This window comes from Panthera tigris, chromosome X (genome assembly GCF_018350195.1).
Source record: "Panthera tigris isolate Pti1 chromosome X, P.tigris_Pti1_mat1.1, whole genome shotgun sequence".
Taxonomy (NCBI): domain Eukaryota; kingdom Metazoa; phylum Chordata; class Mammalia; order Carnivora; family Felidae; genus Panthera; species Panthera tigris.
The window spans coordinates 46,702,825-46,721,234 of NC_056677.1; the positions used below are offsets into that span (position 1 = coordinate 46,702,825).

The following is an 18,410-nucleotide window of genomic DNA, read 5'->3' on the forward strand; positions in this document are numbered from 1 at the left end:
CTTCGGCTCAGGTCATGATCTCACGGTTTGTGAGTTCAAGCCTTGCATTGGGCTCTGTGCTGACAGCTCAGAGCCCAGAGCCTGCTTCAGATTCTGTGTCTCCCTCTCTTTCTGCCTCTCCTCTGCTCATGTTTGTTCATTCGTTCTCTCTCTCTCTGTATTCCTCCCTTTCTCTCTCTCAAAAGTAAATAAAAACATTTAAAAAATTCAAAATGGAACATAGAGCTAAACAAAGAAAAAATTTTAGAGTATTAGAAGAAAATATAGAAGAATATTTTACGCTGAGCCTTCCTAAGCAAGCTGCAAAATCCAAAAGGAAAAAAAAGTGGTGAATAGATTTGATCTTATAAAAAATAAAAGCTTCTGGGTGACAAAGGACACTATAAGCAAATTAGGACACACTGAAAGAAAGTAATTGCACTATATTTAACAAAGAATTAGTATTAGAACATATAAAGAAATCAAAAAGAAAAAGAGAAAGTTCTCAGACAAATAGGCAAATAACATTTGCAAGCAAAAAAATGAATATTCAATAAACAAATGAAGAAGTAAACAAACTATGGTGTAGCTATGTAAGGGAATAGTATTCAACAATAAAAAGTAACCAACTAGTGATACACATAACAACTGGAATGGATCTCAAGTCACTTTCAAAAGGTTACACATTGTATAGTTTCATTGATACGATAGTCTCCAAAGGAGAAAATGATCTTGATGGGGAACAGATTAGTGATTGCCAGGGGTTAGAGGTGGAAGAGGGTATGATTATAAATGGATAGCTCAAAGGAGTTTTTCTGAGTGAAGGAACTGTTCTGCATTCTGATTGTGGAGATTGCTACACAAATCTATACATGAAATAAATTTACAGAACTACAGATACACACAAAATAAATGAGTGCATGTGATAACTGTTAAAATCCAAATAAGGTTTTTTGTTTAATTAATAGTATCATACACTGTCAATTTCCTGGTTTTGATGATTGCACTATGGTTATATAAGATGTTAATATTGGGGAAAGCTGAGTGGAGGGGTACACAGGAACTCTCTGTACTATTTTGGCAAACACTATGTGAATCTAAAATCATTTCAAAATAAAAAGTTAAAAATAAACTTATGAAGACACGCTCATCATCTCTAGTAATCAAGGAAATATAAATTAAAACAATATGTTCTTTTTACTCATCAGTCTAGCAAAAAAAAATCTGATATTATCAAATATTGACAGATTGTACCACTGGCTGCTGAGAATTTAAATTGGTCTAGTCCCTTGGAAAAGCAATTTGGCAATATGTATTAATATAAAAAACGTATAGGACCTATAGTCTAGTAATTCTGCCTCAGTGTCTATTCTAGTATGATCTACTTTGTTCACTATAATATTAGTTAAAATAGTGAAAAACTGGGGGCGCCTCGGTGGCTCAGTCGGTTAAGCGTCCATCTCTTGACTTCATCTCAGGTCATGATCTCACAGTCGTGAGATCAAGCCCCACATTGGGCCCCACATTGGGCCTACCTTGGGCTCTATGCTGGGTATGGAGCCTGCTTAAGATTCTCTCTCTCTCTCTCTCTCTCTCTCTCTCTCATTCTCGCACTTTCTCTCTCAGGGTACCTGGGTGGCTCAGTCAGTTGGGCATCTGACTCTTGATTTTGTCTCAGGTCATGATCTCACAGTTCATGTCAAGCCCCATACTGGGATTCTCTTTAACCTTTCTCTCTGCCCCTCCCTCCTTCTCACACATAGGCGCGATCTCTCTCTCTCTCTCTTTCTCTCTCTCTCAAAGTAAATAAACTTTAAAAAAAGATTCTCTCTCCGCCTCTGCCCCTTCCCTTCTCTCTAAATAAATAAATAAGGGTGCCTGGGTGGCTCAGCCGGTTAAGTGTCTGACTTTGGCTCAGGTCATGATCTCATGGTTCATGGGTTTGAGCCCTGCATTGGGCTCTGTGCTGACAGCTCAGAGCCTGGAGCCTGCTTCAGATTCTGTGTCTCCCTCTCTCTCTGACCCTCCCCTGCTCACACTCTGTCTCTCTCAAAAATAAATAAATATTAAAAATAAATAAATAAATATAAAATAAAAATAAATTTTTAAAACATAGTGAAAAACTGGAAAGAGCCAAAATGTTCATCAGCAGGATGAACAGCTAAACAAACTTCAGTGTAGTCTTACTAATGAATACTATGGAGCAATTAAATAAAAATTAAATGAAATCCAGTATACCTATATGTAATAATAAAGATATATTTCCAAGACACATAATTAAGTTAAAAAAGTACAAAGTGACATATACAGTAGGATCTCTTTTATGTGCTGAAAGACCAAACCAGAAAACAATGTTGTGTAAGGTCTAAGTGTACATATCTATATATGTAACTACACTGAAAAAGATCTGAAAGAATATACACCAATCTGACAACGGAAGGAACAAGGATATGGGTGGATCAAATGAGGCTTCTCTGTATTGTTTTAAATTTTTACCATAAGTATATATTGGCATGTTACTCATATAATTAAAGTAACTGGAAAAAGATTTTTAAAAAAGAAAAAATAATGCAAATACTGTGGTAGAAAAGCAAAGTGATATCGAAACATACTGAGCAGGGATGCAACTGCATATAAAATGCTGAGGTTTAATATTTCTCTTCAAGAGCTTGAAAATTAAACCATCTAAATGGATACTTGATTAGACCACAATGTCAAATGAAATCAATCTTAACCACTGGAAGTACTAATTCACTACTACTAACACATCACACTAGAGGAAGTAAGAAATGCTGACCTTAGCAATAAATAATTATCAGAATAAGTGGTTTTCCATATTATTTGATAAAATGATCAAAACCACAATTGGCATATCTGAATTCATGATTCACTTCCTGTCTCTTATGTCCCTAGTCCATTTCTAAATGGGAAAATAAAATGGACAAATAAGAACAGATATTAGGTCACCCACCAAACACAAGTTCATTATCAATTTGGAAGTCCTGATTAGGCAACAAGAATGATAAATATTAACAAAGAACACTTCTGTCACTGAGAACAGGACGATAGAGATATCTATAGACGTTGTTTATTAATTTATTCAACAGACATGCAACAAGCAACTATTTTTATCAATCATTATGCTAGGTGCTAGGAATACAGAGGCAAATAGTGTACAGATCTCTATGCAAAAAACCTTCAGTTTTATTGGAGAGACAGACACAAAATGTAAGCATAGCTTGCTATTTGACCAGACTGAAGATCTCTCTTTCCTCTACCTTGGCAGTAAAATAACCCAAATATCAGAAATTCATACCATCCCTTCAACTTTCTAGGGTTTACTGACAGGACTACAGTGATTACCTCACGTAAGTGCTATTTTGCAATGACAAAAATTGGGAAAGTAAGGTCTACTTCTAATACCCTCCCCCACCCTGGGCAGTTACCAATGAAAGTGCTGGACAAATGTAAAACAAAACACTGCCTGAGACCAAGCAAAAGCAGGTAGAAACTGGTAGGAAGGTGTCAGTAGGAAAAAAGGAAGAATAGTGGATGAGTTTGCCATTTTTATGGCTTTTCATCTGAGAGTAATCCCTATAGCAGATAAAAATCAAAAGAAAACACCAACATTCTTACAAGATTGAAGAAACAGAGGAAAGAGTCGGGTAGTACAGAGCCTTCCAGACCCAGAAGCTCCTGTGCTCCACCACACAGCAGGAAAAGTTCCAGACTAGGTGTCTCCTGACACTTCACCTAAAGGCAGAAGGCAACCCACATCATTATGTCCTCACCTGTGTCCAGTGGAAGAGAGCCATGATGACCCCTCAACTCCTGACCAGCAATAAACAGTAACCAGGTAAATGCTTCCATATTCTAGTGGCACTAGGCAATATCGAGTATGAAGGGTACCAGCATCAGGTGGCCAGATAAGAGGCCAGGGGATATGCTTTCCATCCTTCGGCCCAGCATCTACCACTCCTGAAATCTAACACTTGGCAGCCCAGAAAAACCCTTTCCACTACTGCAGGTAGCACCAACAGGGGCCCAGTGAGGGCTCAACAAGAGCCAGAAGACCAAGCAGACCAGAACAGTATTACAAGAGCTCAAGAAACTAAATTATCTTTGGAACTATGGTCCACAAAAGAAGGATAGAGTCTACAGGCTAAACTCAATAGTCCAAGTGCCTGCTAAAATAGAAGATTTAAATATGACCAAGAATCCCCAATCATAATACTAAAAATATCCAACATACAACAAAAAAAATCACTTGTCACATGAAAAGAAAAATCACAACTCAAATGGGAAAATGCAATCAACTCACACCAATACCAAGATGAATCAGATGTTGGAATTATCTTACAAGGATTTTACAGCAGCTGTCAGAAAAAAATCCTCAGTAAGTAATTATAATTTCTCTGGAAACAAATGAAAAAATAGAAAACCTGAGGAAAAAAATAGAACTTATATGAACTATATAGAAATTATAGAAATAAAAAATAATGTAAATAAAAAACTAACTGAATGGGCTAATTAACAGCATGCAAATGACAGAAAACAGAATAAGTGAACTTGAGTACAGATTAATTAGAATTTACTCAGTTTGAATAAAAGAGATAAGAAACTGAAAGAAATTAACAGGGCCTCTAAACCTATGGAACACAATAAAACAAAAAAAGACTGAATCGGAGCCTTGGCAGGAAACAAGAAAGAACATGTAGCAGAAAATAATATTCAAAGAAATAATAGTTGAAAACCTCCCATATTTGGCCAGACATAAAACAAATGCATGAAACTGAGTGAATTTCAAAGAGGATAAACCCAAAGAAATCCATGCCAAGATACATCATAATTAAACTTGTAAAAACTAAATTTTAACAGCAACTAGGAAGTAACAACACATTACATTAGTGGAACATCAACTTGAATGACAGCATATTTCTCACCTAAACATATGGAAGCCAAAAGGAGGGGCATAACATTTTTCAAATGCTGGAAGAAAATAATTGTTAACCGTGAATTCTACATCCAGCAAAATATACCTTCAGAAATGAAAGAGAAAAAAAAGATATTCTCAGACTAAACAAAACTAGAACTTTTCGCCAGTAGGTCTGTAAACATATAACATCTATTGTGGTACTTAACATATGAGGATACACTTGAGACAATTATGTTTTATTTTTATTTATTTTTAATTTTTTAATATTTATTTATTTTTCAGAGACAGAGCGTGAGCAGGTGAGGGAGGGAGAGAGAGAGAGAGAGAGAGAGAGAGAGAGAGAGAGAGAGAGACAGAATCTGAAGCAGGCTTCAGGCTCTGAGCTGTTAGCGCAAAGCTGGACATGTGGCTTGAACTCATGAACTGTGAGAGTATGACCTTAGCTGAAGTTGGACGTTCAACCAACTGAGCCCCCCAGGCGCTCTGAAACAATTATATTTAAATTTTTTTTAGTGTTTATTTACTTTTGATAGAGAGAGAGAGAGAGAGAGAGAGAGACAGAGTGTGAGCAGGGGAGGGGCAGAGAGAGAGGGAGACACAGAATCCGAAGCAGGCTCCAGGCCCTGAGCTGTCAGCATAGAACCCAATGTGGGGCTCAGACTAATGAGCCAAGCTGTGAGATAATGACCTGAGCCAAAGTTGGATGCCTATCCAACTGAGCCACCCAAGCGCCCCGAGACAATTATATTTTAAAAGTAGGAAGGGTAAGGAGACCTAAATGGAAGTAAGGTTTCAATACTCAACCTGAAGTGGTAAAATGTCCATACTAGAAGAGTGTATTAGTTACATATACAGAGCGTAATACCTAGAGCAACCACTAAAAAACTATACAGCACAATACATGCAAACAGTATAAATAAAACAAGGAATCCTGAAAAAATCTGCAAGTAACTTACAGGAAGACAAGAACAGAGAAACAGAGGAAGTAGAACATGGGAAAGAAACAAAAAGCAAATACTAAAATGTCAAACTTAAGTCCTAAGATATCAATAATTATTTTGAGTGTAAATGGTCTAAATATACCAAATGAAAGGAAAACATGGGCAGAGTGGGTAAAAAAACAACAACAAAAAAAACCCCAACCCAGCTGGATGCTTTCTACTAGAAATTCACTTTAAACACAATAAGACAAGTAGGTTGAAAGTAGAAAGAAGGAGAAAGATATACCATGCTAACATTAATCAAAAGAAAGCAGGAGTGGATATGTAGTATCAGATAAAGTGTACTTCAGAGAAAAGAAAATTAGTAGGGATGAAAAGGGACATAATATAATGATAAAAAGATCAATCCAACAAGCAGACCTAGCCATCCTAAATGTGATTGCATGGAACAAGAGACCTTCAAAACAAATGGGAAAAAATCAGCTAAAAAGAGAAATATATAAATCTACGATTATAAACTTCAGCATCCTCTCTCAGCAATTGATACAATCTCCAGACAGAAAATTACAAAGATATAGAAAAATGGCAGACTAATATCTCTCATGAACTTAAGATTCAAAAATCCTGCATGAAATGTTAGTAAATTAAATCCAACAATATACACAAAGAATTATACATTATGACCAAATGGGTTTATTCCAAGGATGCAATGCTGTTTCAACATTTGAAATCAATGTAATCCACAACACCAATAGGTAAAAAAAAATCATAAAATTATATTAACAGAGAAAAGGAATTTTTCTCAGTGACTCAAATAGCTGCTAGGTACTACCTCAACTTGATAAAGAGCATGTAGGAAAAATCTATAGCTTACATCATACCTAATCGTGAAAGACTTAATGTTTTCCTCTAAGCTTGGAAACAAGGTATGTTCATTCTCATCACTCTTATTCAACACAGTATTTGAAATGCTAACCAGCACAACAAAAGGAAAATAAGAACTAAATGGCATATAGAGTAGAAAGAGAATGGCATATAGAGTAGAAAGAGATTAAATGGTCTACATTTTGGAGATTACATGATTGTCTACATAAAAAAAAATCACAAGTATTCTACCCAAAAAACTCTTCTAAAAATAATTAAGTTCAGCAAAGTCATAGGATACAAGACACACACACCCCCTCCCACACACACCAATTGCATTTCTATGTACAATGAACATGTGAAACTGAAATGAAAAACAATACCATTTGTAATCTCTCCAAAGAAAATTACTTAATACTTAAATTTAATAAAAGATGTTCAGTATATGTATGCTGAAAATTACAAAGTGCTAATGAAAACAATCAAAGAAGACCTAAATATACGGAGAGACACTGCATTCATGAGTAGTGGAAGACTCAATACGGTAAACATGTCAATTCTCCCCACATTTATATATAGGATTAATGCAATTACTATCAAAATCCTGACAAGATTTGCTATAGATATAGACAAGATTATTCTAAACTTTATATGGAAAGTTAGAAGTCCTATAATAGCTAGATAATGACTAAAATAATCTTTAAAAAAAGAAGGCAGGGGGAGAAAACACTTTACTCAATGTTAGTCTTTCTGTATAGCAACAGTAATCAAGACCTATGTAATTAACAGGGAGACAGAGACATAAATGAATTTAATAGAGAACCCAGAAAAAGACCCACACAAATATGCCCAACTGATTTTAGACAAAGGTATAAAAAGTAATTCAATGGAAGAAGGGTAGTCTTCTCAACAAATCACACTAGAGCAATTGTACATCTATAGGTAGAAGAAAAGAAAGAAAAAGAAAAATCCGGAACTTAACCTCACACCTTATACAAAAATTAACAAAATAACATAGATCACCTAGATCATAAGTGAAAACCATAAATTAAAAAACAAATAGGGGCACCTGGGTGGCTCAGTTAAGTGTCCAACTTGATTTTGGCTCAGGTCATGATCTCACAGTTTATGAGATCAAGCCCCGTGTTAGACTCTACACTGACAGCGTGGAGCCTGCTTGGGATTCTCTCTCTTCCTCTTTTTCTACCCGTCCCCTTCTTCTCTCTCAAAATAAATGAATAAACTTAAACAAACAAACAAAAACAAGAGAATAACTCCAGGGTCTAAGACTACGCAAAAAGTTAGATTTAACATCAAAGACACAATCAATACAAAAAATAAATAAATTGAAAAATTGGACCTCATCAAAGTTTAAATTTGTTCTCTTACTTTCTTGAAAAATGTTTGTTTATATAAGGCAAAAGTTATAAGATTGCATTGTATGGCTTATGATACATGTAGGTATAATATATATGTGTATATATACACACACATACATACATACATATATATATACATATATATATATATATCAATATCAATGATAGCTTAAAGCTTAGAGGGAATAAATGGTTACATGGTTATTATATTTTATATAATACACTATTAAATAAAATATTAAAGCCATGTAGAAACTGAAGAATTAAGAATGTAAATTAAAATCCCTTGAGAAACCACAAAAAAAAAAAAAAACACTGAAAAGGGACACAAGAAACTTTTGGGGATTGGTGAAATGTTAAGCGTCTTGATTGTGGCATATATCTATCAAGTCATTGAATTGTATGCTATAAATATATGCAGTTTATTGTTCATAAATTATACCTGAATAAAGTTGTTTAAAAGTGGAAACATCCATAGCTAACATTACATTTAATGGTGAAAGACTCAAATCTTTCCCACTAAGATCAGGAATCACACAAGGATGTCCTCTCTACTTCTATTCCACATGGCACTGGAAGTTCTAGAAAGAGCAATCAGGAAGAAAAAGAAATAAAGGGCTTTCAAATTAAAAAGGAAAAATTACAAAAGCACAAAGCAACCAAAGAAAACATAAACTGGATTTATCAAATTAAAAAGTTTTAAGCTGCAAAGCACAGTATCAAGAAAGTGAAAAGAGAACACACCGAATGGGAGAAAATACTGGCAAGTCGCAAATCTGATAAGGGTCCAGCATCCAGAATATATAAAGAACACTTAAAACTCAACAATTAAAAGACAAAAAGAACCTTAATTTAAAAATGGGCAAAGGACTGGAGCGCCTGAGTGGCTCAGTTGGTTGAGCGTCCGACTTTGGCTCAGGTCATGATCTCATGGTTCGTGAGTTTGAGCCCTGCGTTGGGCTCTGTGCTGACAGCTCAGAGCCTGGAGGCTGCTTCAGATTCTGTGTCTCCCTCTGTCTGCCCCTCCACCACTTGCACTCTGTCTCTCGCATTGTCTCAAAAATAAATAAACATTAAAAAACATTTTTTAAATGGGCAAAGTACTTGAATAGATATTTCTCCAAAGAAGAAAAAAAGAAGATACACAGAGTCCACAAGCATTTGAAAAGATTCTCAACATCATTAGCCTTTAAGGAAATGCAAACCACTTCACATCCGTTAGGATGCTACAATCAAAAAGGCAAGTAATAAGTGTTGGGAAGGATGTGAAGAAATTGAAATCCTTATACCTTGCTGGTAGGAATGTAAAATGGTACACATGCTTTGGAAAATTTGGCAGTTCCTCAAAAAGTTAAACATGGAGTTACCATATGGCTCAGCAATTTCACTCCTGAGTATATTACCAGAGAAATGAATGTTCACACAAAAACTTGTACACAAATGCTCATACTAGCATTATTCACAACAAAAAAGTAAAAACAACCCAAATGTCCAACAACTGATAGAGGTGTAAACAAAATATGTCTATACAATGGAATATTATTTGGCTGTAAGAAGGAATGAAATACTGATGCATGCTACCCCATGGATAAACCCTGAAAACATTATCATAAGTGAAAGAAGCCAGACACATAAAGGCATATATAGCATGATTCCATTTATATGAAATGTCTAGAATAAGCAACTAAATAGATATTGGATAAGTGAATGGCAGGGGCAGGGGAGGTGGAGGTAAAGAATAATGACTGCTAATAGATAGGGCGTTTCTTTTAGGGTGACAAGAATATCCTGGAATTAGTGGTGATGGTTGCACAACCTTGTGAATATACTAAAAATCATAGAATTGTACACTTTAAAAGGGTGAATTTTACGGTGTATGAATTATATCTCAATAAAAGAATGCCTAGATAAATAAAGTTGATAGAAATTGCTAAAACATAGGAAGAGTATTTAGCTAAAAAAAATAGTAAAATTAAAACTGGATTCTAAAAAAAAATTTTTTTTACCCAAAGAAGTTTGGCCAGGAGAAATAAAAAAAACCAGAGGGGTAAAGAGAAAAAATAGTAAAATGGTATATGTAAATTTAGCCATATTAGTCATATGTCATATCACCATTTCAACAGATGCAGAAAAAAAGCATTTGACAAAATTCAACATCCACTCAGGATAAAATATTTTTAGTGAATTGAGAATATGGGGAAATTCTTCATCTGATAAAGGTCATCTAGAAAACCCTACATCTAACAGCATACTTAGTGGTGAAATATCAAGCACTTTCTCCCTTATATCAGGGAACAAGGCAAAATGTCCAGTATCTTTTTTGCTATTTAACATTGTACTAGAGGTTGAGGCCAGTGCAATAAGGCAAAAACAGAAATAAAAAGCATAAAAATTAGAAGGGAAGACATAAAACTGTCTGCATTTGATTATTTACATTGAAAATCTCAAGGGATCAATGAAAGAACAAGAACTAATAAACTGAACTTCATAAAGACACAGAGTACAAGGACAAAAAAATAATTTTTTTTAAATATGAAATTTATTGTCAAATTGGTTTCCATACAACACCCAGTGCTCATCCCAAAAGGTGAAAAAAACAATTTTACTTTTATACAGATGGCAAACAATTGGAAAATGTAATTTAAAAAGTAATTCCATTTTTAGTATCATCAAAACATAAATTAGGAATAAGCTTATCCAAAGGTGAGTTCTCACTACCACCACACACATACAAATGATGTGCCACAACCCCCATACTATAAAACATTGACGAGAAATGATAGAAGATATAAATAAATGAAGAAATATGCCATTTTCCTGGGTTGGAAGATTCAATATTGTTATGTCATATCTCCTCAAATTGATCTACAGATCTGAAACAATCCCTACTAAAATTCTACCATTTTTTGGTAGAAATTGTCCATCTAATTCTAAGATTTATATGGAAATGCAAAGGACCTGGAATATCCAAAGAAATCTTGAAAATGCAAACAAAGTAGAAAGAATTGTATTATCTAACTTCAAGATATATTATAAATCAACAGTAATCAAGACAGTGTGGTGCTGGCAAATGGATGGACAACTAGATCAATGCAACAGGATACACTGCCCAGAAACAGATTCATATTTATAAGTTTATTTTACTTTGGACAAGATGCTAAACAATCCAATGGGAAAAGGAAATCTTTTCAACAGCTTAAACAGTGGGTTATTCATATGGGGAAAAGAAAGAACTTTGACCTCCTACTTCACACCACTCATAAAATTAATGTAGGATGGACTACAGACCTCAACATAAAACCTAAAACCATAAAACAGGGAGTATTTTTGTAACTTGGGTGTAGGCAAAGGTTTCTGAGGCCACAGAAAAAAATAACCACAAAAGAAAATTCTGATGAATTAGACTTCATCAAGATTAAATACTCTGTTTCGTCAACTTCATCAAGACTAAATACTGTTTCGTCCAATGAAATCATTACAAAAATTAATGAGCAATCCACCGATTGGAGAATAGATCTGTAAAGCATATATTTGCTAAAAGACTAGTATTATCCAGAATATATAAGAACTTGTACAAGCCAACAATGTAAGGCAAACTACAATGGGCAAAGTAAAATGGGCAAATGCCTTGAACAGACACTTCACAAAGAAAAATACACAAAGGCCAATAAATACATGAAAAGGTGCTCAACAACACAGTCATCAGGGAAATGCAAATTAAAACTACAAGATACCACTACACACCCACCAGAATAGCTAAAATTAGAGTTAGTGAGGGTGTGACACTCATATATTGCTGATGTTACTGTAAAATAGTGCCAATCTGGAAAAAAGGTAAACAAATACCTATCCCATGGCCCAGCAATTCTACTCCTAGGTATTATTCAGGAGAAATAAAAGCATATGTTAACAAAAAGACTTATACAAGAATATTCACAGCAGTTTTATTATTAATAACCCCAAACTAGAAACCACTCAGGTACTCATGAATAGTAAAATGGACAGATTTCGTATGTTCATACAATAGAATATTACTCTGCAGTAAAAGAAATTATTGATACACACAATGTGGATCAATCTCAAAAATCTACTGAGAAAATCCTTATACAAGAGTACACACTGTATGATTCCAATTATATGAAGATCTAGAACAGGATAAACTAAGGTGAAAAAACTCAACAACAGTCAACTCTGGTGGGGTGTGGGGAGTACTGACTGGGAAGAGTCATGAGGGAGCTTTCTGAAGTAATGGCAGTATTCTGTATTGGGTGGACAAGCTACAGCCTGCAGGCCAAAGCTGGCACACCATCTATTTGTGAATAGTTATATTGGAACACAGCCATGTCCATTTTTTTTTTATATATTGTCTATGGCCATTTTCATGCATGTAATAGCAGAGTTGAGTCGCTGTAACAGAGACTCTATAGCCCACAACAACTAAAACAGTTACTACCTATACCTTTACAGAAAATGTTTGCCAACACCTGGTCTATATTTTGATAATTGGTTGCGTAACACAAGTGTAAGCATTTGTCAAATCTCATTGAATTATAATCTATGCATTTTACTGCATACAAATATAAACTAAAAAAATTAATGTTCAGTTCTAGCCAATGATATGAATGCTGAAGTATTTATGAAGTATACTGATGTCAACAACTTTAATTTTGAAATGTGCCAGAAAAACAAGATGGATTGATAAGTGAATAAAGGTATGGATATGTAATTGAGCAAATACAACAAAAGTTAGCTATAGAATCTAGTTGGTAGGTTATATGGGTGTTCACTTTATAATTTTTCAACTTTTTGTTATCTTTGAAATTTTTCTTAATAAAATGTTGAGGAATTTTTTTTTTAATTAGGTAAGGAAAGTATACGGCACACACCTACAGAAACGAATATTCCATTCCAAAATACTTCATGAAGAACTTTATTCTAAAGAAATAACCCCAGGGACTCCTGGGTGGCTCAGTCGGTTAAGCGTCTGACTTCGGCTCAGGTCATGATCTTGTAGTTTGTGGGTTCAAGTCTCGCATCGGGCTCTGTGCTGACAGTTCAGAGCCTGGAGCCTGCTTTGGATTCTGTGTTTCCCTCTCTCTCTGCTCCTACCCTGTTCATGCTCTCTTTCTCTCTCAAAATAAATAAACATTAAAAGAATTTTTTTAAAGAAATAACCCCAGAATAGCATGCTTTGTCTGAAGAACCATCAACTGCAAAGATCTTTATTAATCCTTGATTGTTTCTGTTAGGAGTCAGCTTGCACACACTGGAATTCACTATAATTTATACCCTTGAGGAAGAGGGAATTTTATAAAATACACAGTACTTGAGATAATAGCTGTTTGGAATACTAATATACCATCAATAGAAAATTCCTACAGGACAGCACACCTTTTATCTAAGGACCTCAAGGCATTTTTATTAGTCAAACTCAATAAATTCAGAGTCTTCAGAGTTATCTAAAGCAGAACAAAACAGCCACACACACACATACACACACAGAAACAAGAATATACTAGATTGTCAATTTCTTTCTATAAATAATTCAATCAATCTCCTGAATTAACTAAATCTCAATGAAGTCATCATGTCCGTCTTCTCCAATTCTGGCAGGGAGGATACTATCTTACAAAGAGGCTGGCTGGTGGGTGTAATGATTAAGGGCACAGCCTTTGCGGCCAAATAGTTTGGGTTCAAATCCTGACCTTCCTGTAACCTCTGTGAACCTCAGTTTCCTCACCTATAAAACAGGAGTAATGATAGCTACAATTCATACAGTTGTGAGAATAGTACATGTAAAATCATTAAGACAGTATTTGGCACCTGGGAATCACTTAATAGTTCATTACTATCATCTCATAAAGGCAAATGCTGTATTATAAATGTAGAGTAATAAGATAATCACTGGCTCCTAACATTTTAGAATTAACTGGCCTCCTTGCTGTTCTTCAAACATGCCAGACACTCTCCTTCTCCAGGGCCTTTCACTGCTTATTCCCTCTGCCTCAAATGTGCACTGTGGGCTACATCACCTCCTTCAAATGTTTGCTCAAATGTCAACGAGGCCTACCCTGATCACTACCTTATTTAAAATTACAACCCACTTTCCTCCTTACCCTGCTCCACATTTCCCCCAGTCTCCTGGGACCATATTATAAATTTACTTTTTTTTTTTAAATTTTTTTTTTCAACGTTTTTTATTTATTTTTGGGACAGAGAGAGACAGAGCATGAACGGGGGAGGTGCAGAGAGAGAGGGAGACACAGAATCGGAAACAGGCTCCAGGCTCCGAGCCATCAGCCCAGAGCCTGACGCGGGGCTCGAACTCACGGACCGCGAGATCGTGACCTGGCTGAAGTCGGATGCTTAACCGACTGCGCCACCCAGGCGCCCCTATAAATTTACTTTTTATTAAGGTTATTAACAGAGTCTCTCTGCATCAGGAAACAAAAGTTAATGCCAGAAGGGATTTTTGTGTTTTATTCACTGATACATCCCAAGTAGGTGCTCAAATATTTTTTTTGTTATCATCATCTGGTTTAACCCCTCCAACTTTAGAGATGAGGAAACCCCAGAGACTTGAGTCAAGGCCACGCACTGAATAAATAAGGAAAAGACCCAAGAATGGGGACTGTGACTCCCTGTCCAATGCCATTTCTACCTAGCTCACTATCTCCCTGACCCTTGAACATCACAGAAAAATCACAATCATCTATATTTTTCCTCCAGGAGGATTTACCTTTGGAATTTCTTGGCTTTGCAAATGCTGCTGTGTCTATAACATAGAAATGCTCTAAAAGACAGTAGAAGCCTGCACTGGAATACTAAGTGTTGATGAGCAGAAGAAGGTGGCTGATTTGAAAGAGCTACCCCAGAGCTTTGACAGAGGGTCTGCTGTTGTAATTGTGTTTCTGCTGACCGAAAAACAAGTGTTGAGCCAGAAGATGGTTGCCACTGTGGCTGGACAGCAGACTGCTGCTGAATGCATGCTGGCTGGTGCTACGCTAGGGTTTTCTTCAGGGGAAATGTTTGCTAATGCTGAAGCACTTGAGTCTGCTTTAAGGGCTGCATTATGTATTTTTCCATTGCCACTGGTTGCAAGTTTTCTTGCAAAGGAGGTATAATCCATACCATATCCATACCTTCAACATACCTGGTAATGTCTGAACTTGGTTAGGTGCCTGTGAATGAGGTAAACGCTGCTGGAAAGCAGCGTGGTGGCTACCCAAAGACTGCTGTTGATTTACAAGACCTTCTTTAGTAGACAACTGATGGCTTTTCTGTGCTTCTCTACAAGATGAATGAGTCATGTGCAGATGCTGAATGAAAACTGAATGAGAAACCTGGCTTGGTGTTAGATATGATCGTGAAAACTGTGTAGATAAAGTGGGGGGGGGCTGGATCTGGGCCTGTGAGGAGGCCTGTTGAATGAAGGACATCTGCGCAGGATGTTGAAGTTGTCCTTCCATGGCCCTCTGACACGTAATGCTAATTGAGTGGGTTTTTAGCTGCTGGTGTCTAAAATCAACATCTGCTTGTGATGCAGCTGCTGAGTACTGGACATTAAGATTAATGTTAAAAATGTCTTTTGCTCCAACTTTGAAGAATTACCACCTTAGGGTTGTGTTAAATAGATTTGTTCATCAGAAGTCTGTACTACATAAGGTGGTACGGAGTGTAACTTCTGATCTGCAGCATTTGCAATATGTATGTGCTTGTTATCGGTAGGGTTTACTGTGTATACTTGCTGAGTTATGTAGGTTGCCTGTTCAGTTGTCTAGATGGTGTAAGCAGTTTGTGCTGAATAATGGGCATGCTCAAGTGGCAGTGCCCAGTAAGCAAACTGTTCTATAGATTGCACAGAGTAAGCTGCTTGGATCATATATGCTGGCTGGTCTGGAAAAGCTGACAAAACCTGAGGTTGCACTGGAAAAGCAGGATGCCCTTAGGCTGGAGCCAAATAAGAGGCCTGTACCACAGGCAGGACTGGATAAGAAGTCTGCACAGAATGAGTTGACTGTGAGCCTGGTGGTTGTACAGTACAAAGAAGATATTCTGGGGATGACAGTGAATAAACACACTGTGCTGTAGTCTGGATTGGGTAAATTGGCTATGATGGCTAAAAAGCTTGTTCTGGGGATGTATCACAAATGGCAGCTGCCCAGGAGCCTTCAATGGGAAGGATGGCAGTTCTGCAGGTGGCCCTGCAGAAGTGTGTTGAATAGAGTAAGAGGGTCATTGCAGGGACTGAATCACACTTTTAATATCACCTTTTCACTGCTGCTGACTTGCACGAGCTTCAGACACTCTCAGAATACAATCCCACTGCACAATTTTTTGTAGTGATGCCATAATTTTAGGTTGTAAAATTAATGGCTGCTGCTGACTAGAGGCTTGGAAACAAGGTTTCTTCAAATACACAGTCTGGCTTTGTGGCACTGAAGAACCTAGAGTCTCCTAGACTCCTGATGTACTATGGAGTACGGGTGGGGTACTAAATATATCTTTTGTGAAGGCTAATTGGCCCCTGAATGCCCCCCAGTGGAATTAGAAGGGAGCTGAACTGTACCAGCAGCCTTCTGTGCACTGCTCATGTATTGTGCAGAATTATTTGACAAAGCTTGAGAACAGTTAACCAATAATAAACTAGAATTCTGGGGGTGCCTGGGTGATTCAGTTGGTTAAGCATCCGACTCTTGATTTCAGCTCAGGTCATGATCTCATAGTTGTGAGATTGAGCCCCACATCGGGCTCCATACTGGGCATAGAACCTGCTTGGGATTCTCTCTCTCCCCCACCCTTTCTTTCTCTCTCCCTCTGCCCCCCCACCACATTCATGTGCTCTCTCTCTCTCTCTCTCAAAAAAAAGAAAGAAAGAAAAGAAGTTAGATGTCATTAGAATCTGGTGATTTGGTTAATTCCTGATTTCCATTTCTAGGGCCAGGCTCAAGTTGAAGACCAATTTTGGATGCTGGGAAATCATTCGTGAAGCAGACAATGTCTGAGGAGAAACTGCAGAAAAGACTGGTTGTGGAACTCCAGTAACTGACAAGTCTAAAGTCATATGTTGGGCTGAAGTTTGTCCATCTGTTCCAAAGTTCAGCTGCAGTTCCTGGTTGTGGTGCAAGGAAAATTCAAATTATAAATGCATATGCCATGCCCATTTTAATGGGACTCTCCCAGACAAAATGATAGATAAAATAATGCTATGTTCTAAAAAGTTCAGTAAGCTATCAAAAAGGTACTGGTATTAGTCCTATAAAAATCTTTAATACCATGAGTAAATGCTGGTTGAATACACTAAGGGATTGAGACCAGTCCCAATAATATACTGCTCGTGGCTTCTCATTTATTGCACTTGTTATATAACTCATTCAAGCCCTGGCAGAGATTCAGAGTAACTGAATCTAACACCTTCACACACTAGACACTGGAAGTTCCAAGAAAAAGCTCAAAAGGATTTCAATATCATAGCTAAAATGAACATAGAAGCTCTCCAAAGAGGAGAGAGAGTTGGCTGAATAAATATAGGTTGGATGCAATAATTCCTAGAACTTGAACCACCACATTCATAAAAAGACACCAACAGTCAAAGTGCTTGCTTATGTGGCTTCTATATATTGGGGGGGAGTCTAAAAAATAGTATGTATGTGATATACAGATGTATATAAACAAAATTATATATGTATAATACGGAAAAAAGACAAATCTAGAGGCTCTACCGACAAATATAAACAAAAAGTTGTCTCTAGCTGGAGAAATAACAGGTGATTTTCATGGTCTTCTTTATAACTTCATAGGCTTTATTTTTAAATAGGTAAATAATACTCTTACACTAATTTTTGAAACTTAAAAAATTTTTGGAGCACATTTTAAAATACATATATCTGCATACTTATGTGGTTGAACCTAAGTTAATTTAAGCATCCTTTCAACACACTTGGCATGAAAGTCTAAGAAACAGGCAAATCAAACCACAAGAGCGCAATTATGAATATGTACCATGTTGTCTACAAACACTAGCCAAATACAATGCACTGTCAACTCTATCAGATTAAATTTACCCCCAGCAGGTTTTAAATACATCAGGCATTTGTCAAGTATGTGTATGCTTTCTCCTACAAGACTGTGAACTCCTTGAGGGTATGGACCATATTTTACTTTATCTTACATACATAGAAATGGTAGTCATTAAAAACTGTTTGATGAACTGTGACTTACTATATATCAATCTCTTAAAAGAAACAGATGCACCAGCTGCTAACTGAATCATATACAGAGAATGCCTAGGAGCTCAGACCATCTCATTCC

The 18,410-nt window shown here is 36.4% G+C and overlaps 1 protein-coding gene across 1 annotated transcript in view; it reads right to left on the reverse strand.

Moving 5' to 3' along the window:
• WNK3 (WNK lysine deficient protein kinase 3) overlaps nucleotides 1-18,410 on the reverse strand; it is a 183,176-nt gene that overhangs the window by 98,892 nt on the left and 65,874 nt on the right. The gene's annotated exons all lie outside the window — the stretch shown is intronic.